This window comes from Rhineura floridana, chromosome 11 (genome assembly GCF_030035675.1).
Source record: "Rhineura floridana isolate rRhiFlo1 chromosome 11, rRhiFlo1.hap2, whole genome shotgun sequence".
Taxonomy (NCBI): Eukaryota; Metazoa; Chordata; class Lepidosauria; order Squamata; family Rhineuridae; genus Rhineura; species Rhineura floridana.
Window position 1 is genome coordinate 23,762,172 of NC_084490.1, and position 10,709 is coordinate 23,772,880.

The 10,709-nt window shown below is 43.2% G+C and overlaps 1 long non-coding RNA gene across 1 annotated transcript; it reads right to left on the reverse strand.

Moving 5' to 3' along the window:
* Positions 1–4,218: 4,218 nt before the first annotated feature.
* On the reverse strand, positions 4,219–10,212 carry LOC133367248 (uncharacterized). Its single transcript, XR_009758551.1, has 3 exons — positions 10,143–10,212; positions 9,263–9,441; positions 4,219–5,409 (listed from the first exon to the last, which is right to left on the reverse strand). It is a non-coding gene; the product is annotated as an uncharacterized LOC133367248 (long non-coding RNA).
* Positions 10,213–10,709: the final 497 nt, after the last annotated feature.

Here is a 10,709-nt window from a genome sequence, read left to right on the forward strand (position 1 = left end):
CTGTGTTTTGAGAGATGGGTCTCCTTTTTGTTGATTTAGACATAAAAGGTTTTAAAAAAACACAAAAAGGGTGGGTGGGTGGGGAGTAGGGAGATATGTGAGCTATTCTGTTTGATTTAGCGTTTCTCAGGCACCCCTCTGAAATGGTGAAGGGTTGTAGGAAAAAGGGGAAGGAGTGCATGTTGGCATTGGAGATCTCCTAAAGTTCATTGTAGGGAGCCTTTGCCGTTGGTTGCCCACTGTTTCAGGAGAATTGCAAGCAAGCTTTTTGGGAGAAAGGCAGTTTCTTTCAGCAGCCTGCAACAGTGAGGTTGGCTTTTTGATGGTGACAGAATTGAGGATTAGACCATTACCGCTCCCCAAAACAAACAGATTTTAATATGCGGTGCTCTTTTTCCTTTTTATTCTTCCCTCAGAGTAGACTCTTTCCTATTGATCAGCTGAGCCAGGTCAGGAGGGGTCAAGACAGGGACTGGAAAGGGGGCAGACAGGCATTTTACAGGGGAAGGTGATAGAGATTTTGCTGGAAAGAAGCTGAGAAACCCTAAATCAGGGAGGGATGGGAACAGAAGTTTCTTCATATTTCTTAAAAGCATTTAATTTTTTTTGATATGTACAGCAAGGAGATTTTTTCTGTCAAATAAAAAACTTATGAAATGCAGAAATTGTTGTTTAATCTCTGAGACTTTCTCTGTGCCTCTTCCAGGGCGTATGCTGATCAAAGGAAACCTCTACTATGTGTGGAGGTTTTCCTTCACTTTTGTCCTGCCATGCGGCTCTGTGTCTTAATTGCATTAATTTTTCAGTTGCTGAGATTTGATTGCTTAGTTCATATCTTGGTACTCCTCACTTTACAAAGCACCTTCCAGCGTATGAGAGTTGAGCCCTTCAGTTACTGCATGGTTCACACCCAACACCACATTGTTATTGCTTCAGGGTAAAGTGGGTTTTAAAACATTGTTCAAAAAAGTATTCTGTGCCCTTTCCTGTAGTTGAGATAGCTGCAAATAGCAAGAGCAATCACATCATGGAAGACAAATTCATTTAGAAACAAGTTCTCAAACATGCCTAACAAAAGTGGGTGTGTTGGTTCAAAAGTGAGTAAGTCTATAAGAAAGAAAGGTACCTCAGTTGTCCAGACATGGAAAACTTTGGGATTCTCTCTTCTGTGCTGTGCTGGTGGCTAAATTTGATACAGGCATCTAATGTTGATTAGGGTGAAATAAGCATCTAGAAATACTTGTATCCTGACGGGTTGCATTGGATCCAGATTGCTGCCAGAAGTGCTTTGCTTTGTAAGTTTCCCTTCTTTGCAGCCATATCGTGGTTCAGTGACTTTCAGTCATTTGGCTGTCAAACGTTTTCTACATTTTTTTACTTTATCAAACTACATTTCTCTAATTCTATTGTGTTTTGCTTTCTGCAGTAAATTCTCCAATTCCTTGACTAAAGAAGAGAGTGTACTTTTAGGATTCATGTGCAAATGAATTTGAAGGGTAGGGTAGGGTGGGATGGAGGAGGAAGAAATAGCATAGGTATAGTTGGCTCCCAGCTGTCATGCCTAATAATAGTCACTAGAGTCTGCTGTTGCCCATACACTTTTGTGTTTTGGTCTTGCTTTTCAAAGTAAAATGCATTTCTTGCCAGTGCAGCTATCCAGATTGTGCAGCCTCTTGTTCCACTTGCTTTTACTAAATCGCCTTCAAACATTATCCTTTAATATTACTTTTTAATCTGATTTTTCTATGCCAAGTACATACCCAAAACGATCCCTTCTCTTCCCTCTGCCCTGCCCTACAACCTTGTTCATTTGCAGAACTTCGCTGTTGCTAACCAGTTCTCCTAAATCTGCTTTCTTGTACTTTGAACACACTATTTGTTCTGCTTCTCTCTGTGGCAGTTCTGTTTCCGAGTCAGCTTCTGACGAGACTATTTACCAGCCAGTAACTCTCCTTTCTCCTTCCCAGATCAAGAAAAACATCTTGTTTTCCATTAATTTATGTCTCCAGGCTACAGGCGCTCAGTTTTTTTAGCCTTTCCTTGTGCAACCTGTCTTCTTAGCTTTTTATAATCCTTTATGGCACTCAACGAAATCATCCCCAAAGGGCTGTTGTGTGCCCTGCAGGATCTTTTCACTCCTGCCCCTCCCTTTGATCAGCAGATCCCTATGCCACATCCCAAACTAATATGCAACTCTTTGAAATTGAATTTCAGAAGTTTTCACATGGCATAGAAGATCAAAGCCTCCTTGGACTTGCATAACTATCCATGTCAGCCTATTTTGTCTCAGGGCAGGTGGTGGGGAGATCTTTCTGACAACTGAAATACAAGGCTAGATCTGCACTGTGCATTTAAAGCACTCTTACACCCTTGAACAGTAATGGAAAATCCTAGGAACTGTTGAATCTTGGAAGCTAACCACAATGGCTTTGTTCTACCTCCACTGTTGGAAGCAGTATGCTTCTGAATACCAGTTGCTGGAAACACCAGGAGGGGAGAGTGCTGTTGTGTTCAGGTCCTGCTTCCATATAGGCATCTGATTGGCCACTGTGAGAACAGGATGGTGAACTAGATTGGCCATTAACCTGATCCATCAGGTTCTTATGGTGTTATGATGCCAATCATGTTGGGAATTGTAGCTCTGTGATGTCAGCACCCATAACAAACCACGGTTACTAGGATTCTTTGGGGGAAGCCATGACTGTTAAAGTGGTATAAGAGTGTGTTAAATGTCTGGTGTGGATGTAACCCAAGGTTACTTCCTGATGCCCTCCCCTCCCCCACTCCCTCCCTGATGTGTGCCCTTCAGTTTCTCTTCTGTGGCCCCTCTCCACTCTGCTATTGCGTGACAAACCAGTGAAGCTTTAAAACTGGCTCTGTTTTTCATTATGAAATGGAAAGCATAGCATCTTGCCAACTTTGAATTGCAGGGCTGGAAAATGGTTGAAGTTCAAGGGCATAGCAAGATCTTGGCAATAACTGTACCATTTCCCCAATTGAAGTAAGTGCTTGCCAGCTGCCATTTTACTGGTTTTTAATACAGAGAATATATAGGTGCATATGCTATGATTTGATAGACGGTTGTTTGGAGACATGGCAATAAGTAGATTTATTAAGTACGCTTATATACTATCTCTGCCAGGGCACCCAATATGGTTTATAACTTTAAAATTTGAACAGTGTTCTTAAGCCAACTGATGGCCCCTTCAAGAGCTGACAGCACAAGGTTCCTGGCCTGGTCACTTCTGCCCTCTCTCAGGCCACACAGGTCTTAAATAACCCCAGGGAGTGGGCAAGGGTAGTGGTGGCAATCCCAGTAGTTCTCTGGCTAATTGAGCATCCCTTCAGGAGCTGATGGCAGGAACTTCATGGTCTAGGCTTCTTGTGCTTCTGCTTTCCTTCAGGCCACACAGGTCTTAAGTAGCCCCAAGGAAGGTGTGGGAGTGCTGAGTGCAAGATTAAAATGGAGATGCAAGGCAGTGTGGAACATAATATTCCTCTCTTTCCTGCTATTAAAATATCTCCACCTCCCCTTCCCCTGTTTTCTAACCCTTTATTACAGGAACGGGAAACCTGTGGCCTCCTAGATGATGATGTTGGACTCCAGCTCCCACCAGCCTCAACCGGCATGGCTGATGGTTGGGAATGATGGGAGTTGTGTGCGAAGGACCATAGGTTTCCTATGCCTGCTTGTACTAGCAACTGCCAACTCATTTCACCTGGAATTTCACGATCACTGAGACTTAGACTGTTGGTTTTAAATGGAAAGTTAAGAATTTCGGTGTGTGAGATTTGCAATGATCAGAATACTCCTACAGTTTGGTTCTGTGTTGCCTGGTTCGCTGTGTGTGCCTGTCTGCCTGCATTCCTGTAGTCTGCTGTGATGATGCTGTGAATCTGCTTTAGGAGCGGCACAGTTTCAGTCACACATTGATTGCATTGATTGATTATATTTAACGGGTTGGTTCCCATTGAAATCAGTAGGACTTCACTAAATCATGACTAACTTTCCACACCAATCTCATTGGGATCTGAGTGCAACTAACTTGCTCTGGATCCAACCCAACATCTTTACATTGTAGGTTGGGAAAGTATGTAGTGCTGATTCTCAATGAAATTTAAAAAACGAGCTACATTTGTGAAAACGTGAACCTTTTTCCTTTCTTCCCCTCCCCAGCTTCCTCCAGCTTTGTTAATAAATTCAAAGACACAACTCTCTTAAAATTGGACAGTTTATTTTAATGATGTAAGTGAGCATTCAATTCACCAAGTAGTAGCTGCTCCCCTTTTCAGGCCCACAACTACAGCTACTGTACCCTCAAGCAGTGGTAGTAACCTGCTCTCCCAAGAAGCCCGTTCTCACAGTTATCCAAACTACAAAGCTCATTCAGGGTATGTTGGTCATGGAGAGGGTCTGTGAGCACCTTCCATGCACATCTGACCAGAGAAGCAAGCGTTAAGGGATTCTGATATTGGGATCATAACCAATTCCCACTCCTACTTTCTGAAAGTATTCAAGTATGGATATGTGGCAGGTTGGAGGGTATTGTGCGCAAATGTAGCAAAGTCGTGAGGAAATGGCAGCATAACTTTTGAAGATCCTTATTTGGTGCCAATACAACATGCCCTTTCTTTCAAGTCTTGCTGCCCACCCTTCCATTTGACTTGAGTTCAGAGTTACACACTACAAGCATTATAGTTGAAAATGTTATGTACAAGATTTTTGGGGAAGGAAGGGGATACACCTGTATTTGAGTGACAATGTGACAAGCCATGTGTATTCAACCATGACACCCCCCCTCCAGTGACACTTCCACCTTCTGCTGTTTCTCCGCCCTCTCCCCAGCCCTGTGCCAGGCTCCGTTCCTCCTTGTTGCTTCCGTTGCTCACAGTACACTCATCCATAAAGTAGGAAACACTACACTTGGACACGAGCGTTTAGTAGTGCTTTCTACTTTATGGATGAGTCCACTGTCCATAAAGTGCAGCTGCAGGGCCACGACCGGCTCTCGTTTTTGTCTTCATCTGTTGCTGGTCATTTCTGAGCTGGTCCCCACCCCACATAATCTCCCCTACTCCTACCTGCTGGCAGCTCCCTGGTTGCGAAATAACAGGGAGACATGAGCAGGAGGGGAGGTTTGACTTGTGGGTTTGGGGTGAGAGAGCACCTTTACAGAGTTAAAAACATCCTTCCCAGATGGGCTCACAGTCTACATAGGGTTTATTCTGCTTTAGGAAGCAGAGAACAAAACTTAATAAACTCAATCTGCAGGTGTGAGGAACTTATGTATACACTTAAAACTGTACAGAAAACAAAAACTCCAACTCCCTTACATCTGCTAATACTTATTTGCGTTTTCTTCTTCCATACTGGTTTCTCTCCTTGTATTTGGAAAGGGGCCAGTCTCTCTGTGTGCAGAAAGTTAAAAGTGTGTTTACTACCTCAGTTTGAATTCACAGACAAAAACTGAAAGAAGCAAAAATGAATGCACATGGTTAAGCTTTTCAGATGGCCATTGGATGCTTTTGAAAAAAGGGCAAATCCTCCAATTCAGTTGGCGGGATGGTGGTATCCTCAGCCTGCCCTCCTCCTCCTCCAAGGTGTATTCTGAGCCCAGTGTAAAAGGTAAACACGAAAGCATTGGAAGAGCAAATGCCTCTGTGTTCTTCTTTTTGTATCCTGCCATCCAAAGGTTTCTTGCTACCATAGACAAATTCTTCTTTCCCCCTTGCTGTCCCTTCTGCCTCGAACTCTCTTCCCAGAACATCTATGTGATACTTCCCTTCACGTTACTCCTCAAAACCTACATTTTTGTGTAACCTTTGGCACAACCGCTTAACCCCCCTACCTATCTTAAAACTTAGTGTAAGTGCATACAACTAATACATGTTCTTCCCCTTTTCATCCTCTCCTTTCATTGTGTCAGATTTTAGATTGTAACCTTCTTGGGGCAGGGGCTGTTCTTTTTGTTGGTGCTCTACAAAGCGCCAGGTACAATGATAATACAATATGAACACAATCCTCTCCATCATCATGGCAAATAAGTCTTGGAAAGTTTGGAGCAGAAGATGTAGCTCCTAACCTTTTTGTCTGTCTTTGCTGATTGCTAAAGTTGATAGTAAAGACCTGAAAATTCTGGTTCACCCAGCAGAGGCCAGTGCACTGAGTTGGGGACATACCCAGGTATCCTGCTTGAATCTCTTCTGTTCTTTAACTAAAAGACACCTCCCCTGTAATAACTTCCACTTGCCAGACAGTCTCCCTCCTCTGCTCCAGATCCTAATGTTTTTCTCTGCTGTAACCACCTGGCATTTTCTGTCTTGCAAGCTTACATCATGAGAGTATTTGTTGGGGGATGTTGTGTTAGAGGTTACAACAACTTTCAATAGTGATGGCAAATTGAATAAGAAACTAAGCAGAACATAGTAGTGAAACTAGGTGAGGGGAGTTCTTTGGGATTGCATTTCCCAATTTCTAATCTCTTACCTTGAAATCTATATTTTCCTGCCAGAGTTAAATTTAGGTATTCGTTTTAGGTATTATGGAGACTGGAATATGTAGCTCAGTGTCTGGAGCTGGTCTTTGTAGGAACCTCTGCTATTTCTGGTGAGATTTAAAGAGATGAGCAACTGAAGTTTAAAATTGAGAAAATTCTCTGGGTAGAGGATTTCTAGAACTAAACTATACATTATGCTAGGTTTTTAAAATAGTCCCTTAAACATTACAACTTTTAAATTTTACATGTGGCTTGTGGCAAGCCCTAGTTTTCTTTTTGTGGTGTACACATCAGTGACTTTCAAAATTCTAATTTTTGGTGCCAGCTAGTTTCATGGTTGAATAATTTGGATACATTCTTCCTTGGTGCTAGTACATTGCCTCCTTGCTAGAAACATGCATCACCACAGGTGATATAGTGGGCTGTGTATTGGCTTAATAAGTCACAGTTGGGGCAAGAGAAAGGTGATGCGGAAGAAGTTACATGTGTGTTTGGGGGAGGGATGACAAAAGAAAAAGTAAAACTAGATCAATGCAAGCCCCTTACATGAGGCAAAACACTTCTTTGGATTCCTGGCCATACAGGTTTTCATATTAAAAATGAAAGTGTATTTTTTAACAAAACTATGCTGCCTGCTCCCCACCCCTAAAATTACAAAACTGCAACCCCCAAACCAGTTAAAATAGCCATTGTACTCCCAAGCAATGTTGTCAAAACTTGTTTAAGCACTGTCCCCTTCTATTTTTTAATGTTTATCATGTGAAGCTTTGGCAGGTCTCTAAGGAGGTAATGGAGAGGGCCCTACTTTGCTCCTTGGTGGATTTTAACACAGTGAAGAAGTAAGGGTTGAGAAACACGTTCACCTACACTGAACAATGCAACGGTGACAAAAAAGCCCCCCCCCCCCAAATAAAATGCTGTACTGATGTTTAACCATGGGTATTTTCCAAAATGTACTGTAACATAATCTGTCAAACTTTCAATTTTGACAAGTTACCTAAAGTAGTAACTCATTTTATGATCTTTTACCTGGACCCACAGAACATATGGTCCATCAAGTCAAATCATGCCAATTGTGTATAGCGGTCTGGCAGGGGTAACCCTCCGCCCCCTTATAGTTTGCCAGTCTTGGGCTGTAAGAACTGGGAATGGGTGTGTCAAGTGCTTCATAGGCTCCCTAACATGACTGGGCTTTGTTTTGTTTAGTGGGTCACAATTGTGGGGCAAGCCTAACATGGCCTACTTGCAGTATTGGACAATCTTTCCCTGTACTTGCAGACTAGGGTAGGCAACAAAGCCCAGGAAGTTTCCTTGTGACGCACCAAACCAGACACAAGACCCAGCCATATAGGGTACTCTGCTAGCGCCTTATGTTGTGCATACCCATCTTAATAGTATGTTGGAGTGGGAAATTCTAGGTTTAATCCAGAATAAAGATTTTAGAGAGTCAATTTGGTACTGTTTTGGTTCTAAAAACCCTAGGTAACTGCAACAACTTAGGAGTGATTCTTTTATTTTAAAAAATAAATCTATAGTAGAATATATCTATTTATATACAGTATAATTATTTTAATATACCTGTATGTTTTTATATTTGAGGCAAATTTAATATTCCCATAAAATTGCAGGATAATTAGAGGCTCTATTAAGATAAGAGCAAATGGATAAAATTATTAATATATTAATAGATCAAGAACCACCAGTTTGGATCCCAGTTCTTAAGCGTGTTTACTTGAAGTAAGCCTCATTGATTGCAGTGGAACTTATTTCTGAGGAAGATTGTATAGTATTGTAACTTCAGTTCGGTAATCTGGCATAAAATGGTGGTGCCTGTGTTTGGCTTTCTATTCAGTTGGGCTACAATCCTGTGTGTGTTTAATTTGGGCATAAGCCCTGCTAAATGCAATGGGGACTGACTTATGAGTAAACATGCAGGGGATTGGGCTGTTCATAATATTTAGGGTGAAATCCTACACCCATTTATCTGGCAATAAGCTCCACTAAACTCCTTGAGACTTACTTCTAAGTAGACACATGGGATTTCACTGTCAGACTTTTTCTGTAATAAATGCAAAACATTTTGCATAGCAGTTTTTTAGTTTGGTACAATTATGTGTGGCAAGAACTTTTAATTTCAAGAGAGCAGGAAAGAAGTAGAAGAAATGGGTTCTGCCCCTTCCAAATACGTCTTTTTTCACAGAAAAAAATGAGCTTTTGTCAAAATTCTGGTATTCAGGGAGCATTAAGAGTATGATTGTTTGCCTAGATGGATCTATACCAGCCTTTACTAGCATGGTGCCCTCCAGATGTTTTGGACTACAACTCCCATCAGCCCCAGCTAGCACAAGTGTTCTGTACAGGGAATTGTAGTTTCAACATTTGGAGGGCACGAGGTTGGCGAATGCTGATCTATACTCTATATCTCTTGCCTGCTTTCCTGTCTTCTCTCTGCTCTCCGCCACCCCTTTTCACCAAGTTCCTGTTGGGGGTTTAGACTGGATGCTTCATGCATTAGCTCAGGTTACTTGCCCCACAACCTCTAATGCTTTTTAGCAAAATGCCCTTCTGCCTTCTGAGCACTGCTTGTAAGTATGTCTTGGGCACAGCAGGAGGCGTCCTTAGCACAGCTGTCCTCACGGTCCCATGTGCTCTAATATGGAAAATAACCTCCTAAAATTGTGTTTATTCTCCTTCCTGTCTTGCCCCACTTAGATTCCACTTCAGTTCAAGAAGCGGAGAAAGGATCTTCATGTTCCATATCTTACCAGCTGCCTTGGTCCACGCACTTTTCTTAGAATTCATAAAGGCAATGGAATTGTCTTTGCAGACCCCCAGTAGGGGATCCCGGATCAGCCATGTTTCATCAAAGCCCCTTTGTGGCAAAGGGAGCTTGGATGTGCATTCCTGCCAAACTCCACATGTTTCTGCAAAGACAGAAGTTTCCCTAAAACAAGAACAAGATGAGGAAGAGAAATTAGGAGAGTAGTTTCAAGCTCAGTCAACAGTTACTGGCTTAAAAAGAGGTGTCGGTTTTCTTTCCTTAACTGTAGAGGGCACACATTAACATTTCTCTGAACCCTTGCAGCTGAGGGCCTGAACAAGCATGAGTGCACCCGCTGACTGGGCAGCCGCCATATTACCCCTTACATAAGCTCTCCGTGTGACATCTTGTATAACTTCCCCATTCTTGCTTCCCACTCTAAGCATGCTCCTGGGGGTGGGGAATTAGGATCAATAGCCTACATGCTGATGAACTCCCTCCCCCCAACACTCCCAAGTCTTACTGCCGCTTTTAAAAATATGGGTTTTGTTCTTTAAAGGAAGAGAGAGACTAAGAGAATGCAGGCGTTTCGGCCTTGATCCTTCACTGCCATCCCTCCGACACCAGATTGCTCATTCTCTCTATGCTGTTTCCTCCCAGAGATGATGATAGAACTCCAGGAGTTGTAGAGCATACACTCACCCACTACACTGATGCATGGTGCCCTCTCAAAGAGCCTCAGCGTTCTGATCTCTTGCTATGCAACCCTAGCTCTTCCTCTTGCATTCACAGCTAGAACCCAGGACTCTTCAGTCATGTAGCTCTGCTCTTCCCAACTCCCCACCCAAGGATCCTATCCGCCCACAGAAATCATAGAACACTACCTCTTGAATTGCTTGTAGTCTGTCAAATTAGCCAGGGAGACCGGTCGCCAGCTGAAGTCAAGAGATGGAGGTGGCGGCGTTTGGCCCATTTATAGATGTCACACCAAGCCCGCCTTGCATCTCCTCCCACTTGGGGAGATAATCACATGACTGTTGCTATCTTTCTCCTCCCTGCCCCAAACCACAGGAAACGACAAGAGGCCTCTCTAACTGGGGCAGGAAATTGCAGCCACCACCACCCCGTCTCCCCAAGCTCAAGAGTCTTGCATACCTCTCCTGCCTGATGTACCAAGGACCTGTGGTTAATCTATCTGGGGGGTAGTTCCCAGCTAGGTCTGCTTCCAGCAAAGCGAATGGGGCACAAGGGTCCCAGGGGACCCCTGACACCTGCATCCTCTTGTACAGTGCAGGGTGTGTGTGTGTATGTGTGTGACAAAGGCCTGACTTTAGAAGCATCTTACGGAACTGAAACGAATTTCTCTCTCGCCCTCTCTTTGCAGGGGGTGGGGTGGAAAGAGGAGGCACCTTCTTCTGGGCCCTTTCATGGCTGCGTTTCAGGGATATGGA